The sequence below is a fragment of the Platalea leucorodia genome (assembly GCF_965183815.1).
Source record: "Platalea leucorodia genome assembly, chromosome: 5".
Taxonomy (NCBI): domain Eukaryota; kingdom Metazoa; phylum Chordata; class Aves; order Pelecaniformes; family Threskiornithidae; genus Platalea; species Platalea leucorodia.
The window spans coordinates 51,654,794-51,670,609 of NC_138827.1; the positions used below are offsets into that span (position 1 = coordinate 51,654,794).

Below are 15,816 nucleotides of genomic sequence, written 5' to 3' on the forward strand. Positions count from 1 at the left end.
ACTTCTACTCATACAATAGCTCCTTTTCTAACCTGTCATTTTGGGAGAGTTATTGGAGGCAGACCTCAGTTGTATATGTCCAAGAGGGATGAATCCTGGGTCAGGAAGGTTCTACAATTATTAACTACTCAGCATTTCCGTTCTTTATCATATTTTTCTAAAATGGGGCATTTCTTATTGATATTAAGGACATCATCCCAAAGAACTTTGCCCTTAAGCAATACTCAAGAAGTATACAAGTCCCTATACAAGTCCCTATACAAGTCCCTATACAAGTCCCTATACAAGTCCCTATACAAGTCCCTATACAAGTCCCTATACAAGTGCTTGTATAGGGACAGGCAACAAACAGGCAGCATATTGTGTGCTTAGCCCTGCAGAGGACATGCTCTGCCTTAGATATTAGACAGTAGTTTGACAAAGAGTATTTTTTTTTTTTCAGCAGAACCACCAATTTAAGTTGCCCCCGACATGCTTCTCACTATTTATCCTTCCATCCCTATGCCAGCACTTCAGTTGTGCCAATACAATAGCCTGTGAAGCCGTGCGGTAAACTGAATTGCAGAATTGACCTCGATTAAAAATAATCTGGCAACAATGTAAGTGTATATTGAACCCAGATTAATTACCCCATCTAGTTCACCAACTGGCTGCACCGTAGTTGTGTGCCACCAAGAACAAGCATGGGAGGAGTGGCAGGTGGGAAGGAGGTGCTGGACACTCAAATCAGCGCTGTTGACAACAGCGATGTTCAATCTATACCCTCGGAATTTGACCCGCATTAGAATAACAAAGAGATGAAACCCCAGATCTCCAAAAATACCTAGGGGGTCCTATTTCCCATAGATTTCAGCGTTTTCATCTTCCTCCTACACAAACAACCAGCTTACTTTCTCCTACGAATCTGTCCCAAGCTCTGCAAGCAGACAAGCTCAGAGGCTGGGAACAGGCAGCTGGACTCCTGATCTTTAAGTTGATACTCACTTCACAAGCTCAGCAGCTCTCAGATGGTCATTCACAAGATTACAGTTAGTCAGAAGCTGGTCCACTCAGTGGCCACTCCACTCAGTGGCCAACTTTCCTTGCTGTAGCCCTTTTCAAAGAAAGAGTTCTATAGGATGGCCACTGCCTCTACTAAATTATGACTACTTTTTCAATTTGAAGGAAGCTGGAGGAGTTGGGATGTGACGGTGGCAGGTCACACAAGGGGATAAGGACCTTGCGTTGGACAGGTGACCTGATGGAAGACCAGGCTCTGGGATCGATGCCAACTATTTCCAGCACAGAGGCAGGAGAGGAGGATATTTCCTCTAGCTGCAGTTCTCAAGGGGAAAGCGAGGAAGAGCACGTGCCCCAGAGAAACTCCAGAACAAGAGAGCATCTTGCAGACCTTCACCAAGACTGCAGAGCAGTCGTTGCACTACGGGTTTGTCCTGACTGGACTAAGACACCTGGTTCTTTCTGCTTTCTGAAGCTACCTGGTGGTCTGCAGAGCATAAAAAGATTTTGGAACAGCTGCACTAGATGATGGTAGAGAACGAATATTGACTGGGACCGCTGTGGCTATTTCTTAAGTCTTTAAAAAAGAAACATCATGGCAGCTATTTAGTATGGTTTTTGAAAATTCAAATATTGACAGAAGGAAGTTTTCCAAAGGATGCCAGCAGCTTTTGCAGCAACCCCAGTAGTAGAAACAGACTGCAGCGTCAGATGTGGGCTGTAGCACAGACCAAACCCACAAGCTCCACACAGGCGGGAGAACTACCAGCTGAGCAACAGCAGCACTTCACCCTGCTGTAAGATGTTTGGCTGTGCACTGGAGCAGGGGGGTGGTGAGGCTTGGAGGATGGAAGGGAGAGGCTAAAATGCCCTGAGGATCTACAATCGCACTTGCCAAATTCTGCATTTTACTGGGAAAGGGAGAGAGTGACTTCACTTTTTACCTCCCCTTCCCCACTTCCCCTGCCCCAAACAGACAGATGTGGCTTTGCAAGAAATTAATTACAGATGGAGGCTAAAAAAAGAGGGGGGGGAAAAAAAAAAAAAAGAAACCCTCAACCACAAGGCTTTTTCCTCTGCAGACTTGAGGATGGATGGGGCGACCTGGGAAAACTGGCAGATGGAAAACCCATTACAGATGTGAGATTTGGAGAATAAGGCTGAGGGACAATTTGAGAGTTGTAAATTTTAAGTTTGGGGGTATAAATGCATTGCTTAGCAACAAAAAACAAATAGGAAACAAGAAGCCTCGTGAGAGAGACGCATAAATATTTTAGAATCCCTATTTGAGGTGAAGACTACATTACCAGAGACCTGAGGGGCTGCTGTTCTCAGCAGCTAAAGTCAAGATAGAAAGAAAATGAGGACTTTAATCTCATTTGCACACAGAAATGTATTTAACTTATTTTGGGAAAGAAAAAATAGTTATTTGTTTGTTCCCATACGTGTTTTGCACGGTGCGTACCTGACAAGATTAGAATACATGGTATATCTTTAAGCACTTTGCTACCCAGGAAAGATTTCTCATAATGTGTTCAAATATATGCAGGGAAGCCGCTTTACTGGGGTGTACAATCATTGCTACCATATGTCTGACCCTCGCTACATGGTCCAATGCCTTTTTATGCTGCTGCATAAATCTCCTAAAATTCCTGACATCTCAAAGGATGGCAGGGGCCTCCATCTCAAGGGAGAGAAGGGTGAAAAAGAACAGATCACCTGGAAACAAATGCCAAATGTTTTACACTATTTCTTCACCATGAAAAGAGAAGGATAAAGGGGAAGGGAAAAAAAAAAGACATTATCAGCTTTGGAAGGGCAAATGTTACCACTTTTGCTTTTTTTTGATCCATTAAACACTAGAACTACAAAGTAAAGCAAGGCACAAATCTTCCAAATGAGCCTGTGACCAAAGCCTCACCTTCTGCAGCAAAACACTAAGGGAATTCATTAAAGATTAAAAAAGAAAAACAAAAAGAAACCAAAACTCCCTTTAAAAATTCTTTTTCGTCTAAGAGCCTGTAAAAGTAGTTCTTCAAATACATGCATATGCAGAGATATATATACACATACATGCACGCACACATTTATATACAAAAATGTAAGCATCGGGTAGTTCTTTGCCTTATTATGGGGTATTAGCCCATGATGTTACCTCTGGGGTATGCTGAATTGGTAGGAGCATGCTCTGATCCTCTCCTGCACTGCTGAACATGACATCATTCTCTTTCTTTCATGAGGGAGGTCCACATTAGTGGAGTTTGGAAATAACCCAGAGATTCCCATTTGGTTTTGCTCTTGAGCTAAAAAGGATGCTCCAGGCCCAGGGCTGGTGTTTCCCCCCCCCCCCCCCATCTGAAAAAAGCCAAGCACACAAGCACAACCAAATAACTCTTGAAATAACTAATGCTTGCAAGAGTTAAAATCAGTAGGAAAGTTTCTTGGCAGCTTAGAACTTCAGGCCAATAAAACCAGCTGTTTGGATATATATTTTACCTTCAAAATTAAGGAAAAAACCAGGAGCATAATGGACACAACTTGTTCAATCCAATGGCCAGAAATCAGGAGAGAAAACCGCACTTAGAGAAAAGGCATTCTGACATAAGACAAAATAGTTCATCACTTGCACAGTTCTCCTCCTCTCTAGAAAGGGAAGACAGAGAATGCAGTATCAAAGAGAACCAAAAATTTTGCCTAGAAATGCATTCAATTGCAGTCTTTGGTATACTAATGAAACCAGTTCTGAGTTTAAAAAAAAAATATCCAGGAAATTTGGATCATGATTATTCTTTACTTCAGTACAAGATAGAATAAGGCCTGGAAGGGCTGCCCTGGGTCACTGCCTCCTGTTCTCTTTGCAGCCCTGGGATCACATAATTCTTTTAAGGAGTGCGCTTGCCTTTGTTTCCTGTTCAAAAAAGGTGAAGTAACAACATATAGGCCACCTGAAACTGAAAATGTGAAGAGCTAACGTGACAAACATCAATAAATTTTGAAGATCTATCAGAATGTTACAAGCTAAGGCTACCTTTAAAGATGAGGGAAATGGGTATTTCTATGTAGATCCTCAGTGGTTTTATAAGTAGCACTACATCAGCTGAAACTACCAGATGCAAATACCACGGAGAAGACTCAAAGAACCAACTCCAACTGTGGTTAATCTCCTAGCTTTAAGAGATGTTCAAAATCCAACTGAATACCATTTTGCAGGTGTGCTGCGAAGATGGTGTAAGTCAGAAGACAGCATCTGCTGCTATATATCTGTACACCTGCCTGAAAGCCGAAGCTAAGCCATTCCTGGAAGACCGACTTTTGGGAAATGGCTTGATCTTTGGCCAAAACAGTCATGTAAGAAAAGCTCATATAGGAAAGATTTCAGATAGATAGTTTTAGCTTGGCCTGGGACAGGAGGAGAGAATAGAAGCAGGCTGATGGTAGAAACACGGTGTGTTGAAGGTACATGAGCTTGTGTTCCTCTTTTCCATCTCCTCATCTAAACCCATACCAGCAGGACTATCAAGGCTTCTTTCCTCCACTGTCCTTGCAAGAAGTTTTTTGCTTTGCAGACCAAAGTGGTAAAGGGACATCTTTCCAGTCCCTGAATTAAAGACTAGGTTATTAAATCATCCACATCTCTCATTTACCACAGTAAATTTGAGCAGAAGAAAATGCCTACTGCAAAAAATCACTTGGTAGATCAGCACCAACAGATGACCTTAATAAACAAGGCCCTAGCAGCTCCCAGTAGTTTTTTCTACAATCAGTTAAAACTATTTGACAAAATAGTAAATACATGCCAGAAACTGATGGTCTCATCTAAGCGCAGACTCCCCGCTGCTGCTAATGCCAATAACGCCACTAACCCGGGGTAACGTTAGCTGGAAAGTTTTACAGAGTTCCCTCAGATAGCCAGGAGTATAGATTTCTAGGATTAAAAAGGCAAGAAAGCCTGGGAGCCTACACAAAAAAAAGCCCTATCATTTCCTCTATTTTCCTCTCTCCAAAATTCACATGGGTCTTCTACTGCACAACGCAAGGAAACAAAACAAAACAAAACACAAACTCATTATTGCACCTTTGCCAGCTGCTTTTCCTTGCGATGAAGCTTCTTTTTCCATAACGTTCCCATCACGGATGCATTGCGAACCTGGCCTGCTGCAGCACTGCCGCCCAGCCTGGCTTGCATGTTTTTGGAAGAGAGGGGCGTAGAGAAGGCATGGTGAGAAATGAGCCTCGCTTTGTTGGATTCTTTCCTGGATAAAGGTAGGAACTCCTACCAAACCCCATGTGCTTGCGGCCAAAAGCATTCCCCTGGCCAACGATGTGACACCAGGTCACTTGACACAGGGAGCTTAACAAAACGAAAAAAAAAAAACCAAACCATCAGAGTTTACTCATATTCTTGAGTGAAAACAGGCTGCTAAAAATTGCACTCGAATTAAGGAGCATTATAGTGTGGAAACTGAAATCTCATCAGATATTCCACTGGAAAACAGAAGGAGCAGCTTCTCCAAGCGCGAGCCAGCGCTGCTGCTCTTGGAGAGCAAGAGGGAACGAGCAGCCAAGGGGCCGGACAGGCTTGCCCAGCTGAACAAGCCTCACTTTTTTGGATGCTGCTGAAACTTGCCACTGTTGCTGAAACCCTGGCTTTGATATGCACTTCACGCAGAGGAGACAGATGTGGGGCAGGAGAGATGACGGGGGAAAGGGAGCGCACAGAGAGATAGGAAGGGAAAGGGGCTGCTCTGTTCCCAAAACCCCTGCCTACCCCATCCCTTGTGAAAAGGCTCCTTCAGCCAGACCTATCTGTCACTCTCCAATCTGCCTTTCAAGATTATGATGCTCTTTGATTTTATTCATTCCTGCTGGAGGTTTTGCTTAAATATAAACAGCAGAGCAGTTCAGCAGGAATTAAAAAAATACAAATAAAAAAAAAGAAATAAGAAATTCCCCAAACCTCCAGGCACATTTTAACACACATTAAAAAAGACACAACAGTAACAGCTTCATACATACCACAGCTGCAGTGATTTGGAGCAAAAGTAAGGAACATTGAATGTGCTAGTGTTTTGTTTTAAAATATGGCCTATAGACTTTCCATTCAGGCGGGACCCCTCTAGAACACCGAAATCTCCCCTTCTTCCCCCCGAAGGAGAGTGAGAAATTCAGTGATTCCCACTTTTCCCACCTTCATTTCTGCTCCTCCATCTCCTCCACGTGCTGGGCAGGCTGGACTCCAGGAGACCAGAGACTTTTGTGAGGTCCCCAGGACTCCGGGAAACACAGGCAGCTTTACATTAGGATTTACAACCAGTAGGTGAAGAACAACTCAAGAGGTGTTTTATTACTTGTGATGAGGGACTATCAAAGAAGCCACAGGGTACTTTGCCAACCGTTTGGTGTTGTTTCTTTAGTTCTTATTGGCAGCGTTTTTGGTTATTGCTCTATTTTTCTTTCCCCTCCCACTCGCTTATCTTTCATCTTACAGCCTCCAACATTGACTTAATTGCAACGCACTGTATGTTGGAAATTAACCCACACAAATGCTGAAGAAATTTCAGCTGCTAAAAGAAAAAAGGCAGCAGCTCAAGCTCCTGACACACGCAGGCCAAGATACTGCTCCAGCACTTTATCACAGCACTGGTTGTGCAAACAGAAAATGAAATCCTGGTCTTGAACTTCAGGGCTCCCAGTAATCCCGAGCCAAGGACGCTCAGCTCAGTAGCACCTCTTTTCGATTCTGCCCTGCCAGCACAAGGGTCACAGTGAGAGGGAACGGGAACCAGAGACAGGACCCTTCAGGTGACCAACCCACAATCGAGAAGGTCCCCTCGTAAAAGACGAGGATGACCACAAACCTATGAGCTATATTCCTTTTTAACCTTAACCCAGATGCTTTTCTATTATTTCCTCTGTTCAGAAAAGGAAAGTGTACTGCCTGTGCCTGAAGTCAGCTCTGCAAGTCTTTTGAGCTACTGTTTTTATTTTCTGGTTTGAAACACAGCCAAAGGATGAACAGCTTTTCCTCCGGTAAGCACAGGGCTTTAACAACGCGTCCCACCTTGCGATTAACAGTAATGTCTTGGTTTCTTGACTCTTTTGGCATGAAGAATGGAACCAGATAACCAGTCAAACAGCATCTGGAAACTATATATATTTACCATATTCTTGTGCTTTTAGCATTTCTCAAATACTGCCCAAAATAAAAGCTCAGACTTGCACTGTGAGTGGCACGCGTACAATCTCTGTGAAAGACAAAGCAATTTGCCAGTTTAAGAAATGTAAGTGAATATCTACTGACACTTATTTTCACTGCGTGGAAATAAAGGGGCCCAAACCAGAGCAGTTATGTTTTATAGCATCACAAATGTCCACAGAGATGGACTAGCTGCCTGTGTAACTTAAACAAAAATGAAGAGAGAGAGAGGTGATGTACGCTGTTAATCTGTGCTGGAGGATTTAGAAGCAAATGAACCTCTATTAATCTTTTCTGCCTTGTATGTACAGATGTTTTAATTTTTGTAACACTACTTCAAGTTAGACCCAGATGTTGTAAATCAAGCTGTAATGCTCATTAAATAAAAAAAAAATAATTAAAAAAAAAGCATTTATTCCATCCCTTCAGCATTCCAAACAGTTCAGCAGGGCAGAGCCCCCACCCTCTGCAGAGAGCGCAGATGGCATACTTGACCCTGGCAACTACACACAGTTCAAGCGGCGGATCTCTTTGTAAATGGCTTCTCCTCAAGCCAAGCCAGACTTCCAGTCTAGCGTCTCTCTGAAACAGGAGGCACTGGTGTACCTAAAATGCACCCACTTTCTGAGCCGACAATAACCACAATTATTGGACCATCTATGCAGTTCTTTTTAGAGCAAGATTTTTTTTTCCTCTGTTGAGCACTACAAGGCATTTTGGATACCAAAACTGAATTTAAAAAGTACTCAAAATTTTACTTTTTTTTTTTTTTGTTTAAGTTTCTATCTTCACCAAGAATCCTTCATGTTTATGACATTCCCTATTCACCTTTTCCATAGATTACACTGTTTGTACTGACTGTTCAATTCTATACAGCCTGCTATGTAAATGACCAGTTAAGCCCAAGCAAACATTCACCTTGTTTTTCAAATCCCACCATTACTTTTGTATTTACTCCTGTTTATTTGCTGTTTTGCAATGCCTTTTCTTGGCCTTACAGCCATATTAACTCACTACTACAATCCTTTCTATTACCAAATTGTTAAAAAGAAATACCTATGCTTATATGCAATAAAACATGAAAAAAAAACCCAAAGATAGAAAAGTGCAGTCCAGTGTAAATCGTGGTGGAAGACTGATAATAGACGAACCCTATTCATGCCAGATAAAGCAACAAATCCTCATTTAACACACCAAATAATTTATCCTTAGCCAGAAAGACACTCAGTCCGACATTCAAACAGCCGTCTTTGTACGTACAGAAAGGCTGCCAAGTCTCCATACTTGAATGATCTCATAGACTCTGGAAAAAACAAAACATTTTACCATACTAGCTGAATACACAGGGGCATAAAAGGATTGACTTTAAAGCATTTTAGTGGTTTGGGTCCTAGTACAGATCTGTAGACAAGTTTTGGGAAATATTATGACCACAGAGTCACAGAAAAATAAAAGACCTATGCAAGACCTAAGACTAAGACCTAAAACTCCTTTAAGTTTTCTTGCCTACAGTAGTGCTATCAGTGAAGAATAACCACCCCTAAATACCTATTGCTCTTCTCTCCCCTACTCATACCAAGCATAACTCGTACTTGTTTCACAAAGAAAAGGTACGTAACAAATTACAAGCGCTGTTGGAGAAGTTAAAGTGTAAAGGCAGTCATGTTTTTCTCTGAATCATCAGAAAAAGGTGATCGGTTTTCATCTATGTTGCCTTTCCCCTTTGGTGTCAATAAGGCATTGCTTTCTTAGAAGGGAAAGGAGAACAGGGGACAACATGGATACAAGTGAACAAGAGGACATTGATCCATGTGCTGCTACCTAGGAGAAGTATCTGTGTGCAACCCAGTTGGCTTGGGCTTAGTACTGAGCACAGATAGTTACTGAGCACAGCTTGGTTCCCAGCTGTGTACACTGGACCTGATCCTCTACTTGGGTAAATTTCCGTAGTTCAATTAGGCTGTGAATGATGACAATTTTACCAGCTGGAGACTGGCTACATTTGGGGTTTCTAAAAACACTGCGGTGCCTTTCATCATGCGACTGCACATGTGAAACCAACTTTGAAAGAGCACATGACGTACGTCTTATCCTGCTCAGATGAGACAAAGGCAAGCAGAAATCTCAGGTTTAAATAGGTTTGGATTTCTCCTTTGCCAGTTGCTAGGTCAGGATGGGCTGAATTTCCAAAGGTGCCGCATACTCAAACTCCCAGTTGACAAGAGAAACTCAAACAGTCCATTATACCACCGAGAATTATGTCCCTTGAAGTGTTAAGCCAGGCACCAAATATGCATAGCCAATCTTAAAAAAAAAAAAAAACAAACCCAAACCCAGGCATAAGTCAGTTGCTTCGCCTCACATAGTGCATAAATTGCACAACATGGAAAAGTAACAGGGAATATTACGGAGAAATAATGTGAATTTTCTTGAAGCTTTATGTACTGTTATCTACAGTTTAACTTAATCTTTCACCATACTGTTTCACTGCTGCTTTTCATAAATGAGGAAAGCGACATCAGATGCAAGAATCTGCTCAGAAACTCTCTCAGCATCCCTCACTCCATCTCAGCCTCTCTGTGCTGCTCCCAGGCAGCAAAGTCTCCAGCATTTCACAAGATTCCTCTGCACGCCTGAAACAGCACCGATGCTGCCACGTTTTGTGTGTTTGAACGCGTGGTGTATAATCTCAGCTCTGTTTGTCTCTGTGTGGGGACTAACCAGCGTAGCCGCGTAGGTCTGGACCAAGCCGTGCGGGGCTATCGCGCCCTGCTGCACACCTGCAGGTAGTTCACACTCAGCGTACAGCTCTGGAATCTCTCTCCCTAGTCCTCTCTGCATAAATCAAGCAGCAGGGAGGCTCAGAAACATGACGAATACGTTGGCTAGAAGATCTCCTGCTGTAAAGACACGGGGAGGAAGGGGGATACTAAACTAACCTTGCCTTGGATGGAAAAGCAGCTGGAATTTAATGTTCTTGGAAGCCAGCCCTGGCTGTTCAGACATGGATCTGTCAGGGAAGTCCCCAGCGGAGGCATTGCTCATTCTCCAAAACTAAAATGTCAAGAGAAAGCACTGGAAATCATTAAGCACTCCGTTCAACATTTCTTGAACAATCTTAGGTGGGGGCGGGGGGAAAGCCTCTTGACCACAAACAAAACAGAAACAAATTCTCAGTGTTAATACGAAACAGAGTGGGGATCATCAGGAATCTGAAGTGGGATTTTGCTTAATCCTGCAAGTCTGAAATGATACAACATCAAGCCAGCCTTAAAAAAAAAAAAAAAAAAAAAAAAGACAAGAAAGAAGAGAGCAGAAAGCAGAAAAATAAGAAAAGATAAACAAACAGAATTGTGTTTGGCCTGGGTTTTCGGGGACTGCACGATTACAGCCCACCTTGTGCCACTGCCCTGCACCAGCACCTGGCAAGCCATGCTTGGTCACCATGAACTCAAAGTGGAAGAGAAATGGTGATCGAATAGAAGGCAGCAAAGGAAGCCCTCCCCTGGAAAAAGCTCACAGATCCCACAAAATCTCACTGGCACAAACCCCATTTGGAAGTACATCACTACTTTTCCTAGAGTTCAAATTAAGAAAAAAAGAGGTCATTTTGCCATCTGCTACAAAAGTGCAGCTCTAGAAAAAGCGTGTGAGAGTTTTAATCCTATACCAATTTAGACACACATACCAACTGGCTATTATGGAAATATGTTTCTGGATTTTGTACTTCCCAGCCCTTCCAGTGTGAGGGAAGATTTTCTTACAGATATGCCTCTCCAAACACTTCGCTAGTGAGGTACCTTCTAAATCCCTGACAGGCATAATCAGTACTGAATTATGATGCCGTGCTATGGAAATACACACCATGGGAACCACCACCTTTCAGCAGAAATAGAAATGACTAAGTCATGCCCATTGAAATAACTAAAATCCAATTGGCCATTTTTGAAAAAACAGAGGCAAAATTGGTAAGTGGCAGGTTAAACTGCATAGGGTTTTTTTTTGTTTGAAGGCAGAAAGATTTGAATCATGTCCTAACAAAATAGGGTTTTGTATTGTATGAGTTGAGTAAACTGATTGCTCAGCATGGGCTAAACTGGTTGCTTACTGTTGGCTGATCCAATAGGTGCCAGAAATGATTTCTCTTTTTCTGTATGATCTGTAAAGCATTTGGCAATCCCTTTTGGATGAAAGCTATATCAAGGAAAAAAACAAACCAACCCAAACGCCACTATTGTACTCAACTCAACTGTTAAAATCTTAAAATCTCAGGAATTAACAGAGAAAGTGCTCCACATTAGCTAAACTTGATTAGTTTTTTTCAGTTAGGATTAGTAACATTTCTTACAACACTGGAAAACACAGGTAACAACATTTTCCTGAATGGTCTTACTGAGGACCACTGCACGTTGATGAAGCATTTAGTCTCATGGCAACAGAAAAATGGACTTTATCCTATTCCCTGAATGTCTGGAGGGGTTCTGCCTAAAGAGCTGCTACAGGGCAGGTGGAAGGGGCAGGTTTTGAAGCAGGCTAGAAGAAGAGTGCCTCTGCCCAACACTCTGCTGAAAAGCTCATAAAGACAGAGCACAAGGTGTATGTGAATCCAGTAGCTGGTACTATGGAGCATCGGATGGGGACCGAAAGGATCCCCAAAAGCAGTCCTGAGGGTAGCCTGGCACAGCCGTGCGACTTCTTGGAGGGCTGGGGAAGGAAACAAGAGAAGCAGAATTCTGAGGCACGAGAGAGGATTTCCCGAATTTGTTTATACACATGTATTAATGGACACGTTCCAGCAGAAAAGATAGATATTGCTTTAAACAAAAAAAATCAACAGTATGAGAACCAGCCTTTGTGCATTGGGATGAGACACCTCTTCCCAGAACAGGCTTCCAAGCAGAAACAAACCACGTTTATTCCAATATCTAGCAGCATACATTGGATTTAAATTGACAGAATTAAAAAAAAAAAAAAGTTTTATCCTCCCACAAGCTGACTGGTATAGCAATTTTCATCTGGAGCAGCAGCAGGTCACCAAGACAAACATATTCACAGGGATTTCCTGTCAAAACTCACTCTAATACAAACATATTTTTACTGGGAGAAAATAAAGCTCACTAGTGACATCAGCAGAACACTATTTCCATTTAAAATGAAGAGCGTGGCAACTTCAGTTTTAATGGAAATTAAAGTGTGCTGGCACTGTGAACTGTAAAGCCACATGAGGGTTTTGTTTAATTTTTAATTTAAAAAACCCCCAAACTTCAGAACAGGACATACTGTCAATACTTTTACAGATCCAATCCCACTTTCCGTGTGTGCTAATGGAACCCTTACAGTTCTCAATTCACATGACTTAAATTTGGGTTACCACAAGAAATGTGTTATGACTTCAAAACTTTAGCCTGATCTTTCAGGGAAAATTAAAAGAACATTTTTCCGTAGCTTGTAATTACTTATGTACAAAATATCTGTTTATGCGTTGTTCTGATTAATCTTCTAATACTGACAAAGGAACCAGAGTCCATCTTTGGAGAAGTTAAACTTGCATTTTCAGAGCAGCCGAGACCCTCACAATTTAAATTAAGATAAACAGAGGCTCATAGGTATTTGAAACCTCAAATTCTTTGATGTTCAGATATTGTAACTTGAAAATTTTCATCTTACAAACTTGAATTTCAGTGGAAGGCATAATCTAAGGAAATTCTGGGCCACCCTGTGAGCTCCCAGAAAGTGGCAGATTTCAGTAAGAGTCACACCGTTCTAGCCAGGCATACTTGTCCCTGCAGTACAATTGGACTCAATATTTTGTACTGCTTACAAACTAGAATTAATACAGTATTTTAAAAAGTACCTTTAGAAGACGACATTTCCTTCAATATTTAACAGTCTCTGAGACTGTTCATAAGAGACCGCAGCCCAGAAGAGACTTCCTACATTGCTAAGTGCTGTCTTGTGGTATTGCAGACATCTAAGTAGTAGTAGTATAAGTTCTTTCATGATCTGATTAAGCCCCACAAAAAAACCCCTACAGTTAGGGGCTTGCTCCCCACTGTTCCTTTGAGAAGCTGTAACAGAAACTTTCCCTCCTTGATGGTGTGAAACCTGTCTTTTATTTACAGCCAGTTTATGCACGTTTGTTCATGTGACTATCTTCTCTTACTTTAGATGTTTCTTTTCCATTTCTCATGTTCCAGGATATGGGTAAAGAGCCTCTTCAAGTTTCACAATGTGGGAATAATACATTTTTGAAATACTAAAGTGAATTAGGAAGTAGATTTAAAACAGTAACGTAACCTTAAAATATGGAGTGTTGGGTACCTAAATAGCTCTTTAAAACAAACCATGAGAAATTAAAATTCATCTAGTTACCAACATTCAAAACAGCATTGATTTAATCCAATTTGTTATTTCCTTGCCAGCAGCACATTTTTACTTTAATCTAACTGCCTGTTACATTTTCATTGCATATCCTTGACACTGAAGGAACAAATACTGGGTTGATATAATCAGCGCATTCAATGTCATTATCTAACTGGAAATGACAGGCAGAACGATATATGAAAGAACTCATGCTTGACTGAAGGACCCTATGAGCTCAAGGTGAACCAGTCTGATGCATCACAAAAGCCTCCTTTGGAAGCTCTTCATACATGCACAGCAGGAGGAAGAAAACTTACTGTGTTTGCTTGTTTACATTCAGCACTGAAAAAGCAGCATTTCAAGGATCAAAAGGCAACACAAAGCACTGAGTTATAGAAAATAATAAATGTATAAGCCTTGCAGGACTTGTCACCTCCTTTTACTCTTGAAAAGGACCAAAATATGGGGGTGAATTAAGAGGTTTCTGTTCTTCCCTTTTTATACTTGGACCTAATCAATCATTTTTTCATTACCTTTTTAATTTGAAGAAACTATTGTACTCATATTTTCCCTGGCCACCTTTATGCAAACAAAATGGCAAGAGGACCAATGGCTTACCTCTTCTGAGACTGGCAGAAGACTTAACAGGAGCAGCAGGCTATCTCACAGTCATCCAAATGTATTATTAATCTTAAGTAAACCACTTCTTGGGAGCATTACCTGATGTGCTATTGGAACGTCTTCAGCTCAGTAAGCTTTGTCTAGAGGCTATTTTCTTACAGTGGTTTTGATATTGTAAGCTGCTTTGAGTGCAAGAGATCGTTCTGTCTGCACGGAGCCCCGCTGAAGTCCCTGGGGTTCCACTTCCATATACACCCATCTACAGCCCTGGCAGTACCAGGATTTAAATGATTTAGCTTGCCCAACATTTTTCTTGGTCTGACTGTCTGAGAGACATGGCCAGGCCACCGACGGGCTTTACCTCCACACATCATCAGTGTCAAAAAGTATGATTTAAATCAGGATAACGGATATACTTTTGCCAGAAACACTGGAGCAGATGTGCTATGACAAGTTCTTGCTTGATTTTTTTATGCATTTATGACCCATTGGAAAGTGCACTGGATATAATCTCAGCAGAGCTGGCTTAATCTCCAGCCTGGCACTACAACTGTTGCACACTGAACACAACCCTTACTGCTTCTCTGCTGTGCCTCAGTTTCTCCATCTGTAGCGCAAGGGCAGTATGATACCAGTTTCCTCTGTAAGGCACCCTGAGACCAACTGATGAATCCCACGGTAAGAGCGGACGTATTAACTGCTTGCCGACATTAAGAATCGGGCAGTAAGGCATCACCACACTCTTGAGGAACAGCTTCCTCTGAAATTTTATAACCATCAAGTTACTTAATTTGACGGCTCTCATTCGGCCAAATGTGACTGGAAGAACAGCAGCACAAGGAATATGATTTAAGAAAGATGTTGTTTAGTAAATATTTATTAGATACCATAGTAGCAAGCATGATATATCTCCGTATAATGGCTAGCAGATAGTCTCAGATAACCAAATGGCTAATACATTTATCCTGAAATGGTTTCCTTATTCCAACACCTCACAAATTAAATGCAAAGCTGTGTGCAATAACCTTATGTGTAGACATTACATGAAGTATTTTGACTCCTAAAAATAAGTAATACTATACAGATGTCTCTGACAAGATGTAAACCAAAATTTAACACAAAGCCCAGGGCATATTTCACATTGGCTCTAAGTTGGTGCGTTCATGCCACATTAGTTCTGCTCTTTATCATCTTATACGCACAGCTTCAACCCCTTTTTGAAAAACATCCTTTCTAGAACAGGGACCGAACGCACCAAATCTCCTTTCCCTCTATCCACTCCCCGAATACACTTTGGGATTTGTAAAAAAGCAAGCTTCATACAAAGGGCTTTGTGTACAACCTTGCTTCCAGCTGACAGTCACAAAACTCTCCTACAGCTTTGCTGGTGTAGAGGACTGCAGGCAAGAGGCATCAGGAATGGATTCTCATTTCTCTACAGCTGTAGTATTCAGAGACTACCAGAAGCAAGACTCTAGGTTAAATTAAAACTGAGCAAGTGTATGGAGAACATGAGCCTTATTTTCTATCTGGCACTCTTCTAGAGAGTGTCGAAGAAGTTCAGTACAAAAGAATGCCAAACGTGCTGTTGAATACGGCCTCTCCAAGCCATTATGCCTGATACATTTCAGGGCACG

General features: G+C 41.7%; 1 protein-coding gene across 6 annotated transcripts in view; it reads right to left on the reverse strand.

Moving 5' to 3' along the window:
- The window catches only part of FAM20B (FAM20B glycosaminoglycan xylosylkinase), a 55,031-nt gene that overhangs the window by 36,785 nt on the left and 2,430 nt on the right, over positions 1-15,816 (reverse strand). The window lies entirely within an intron of this gene.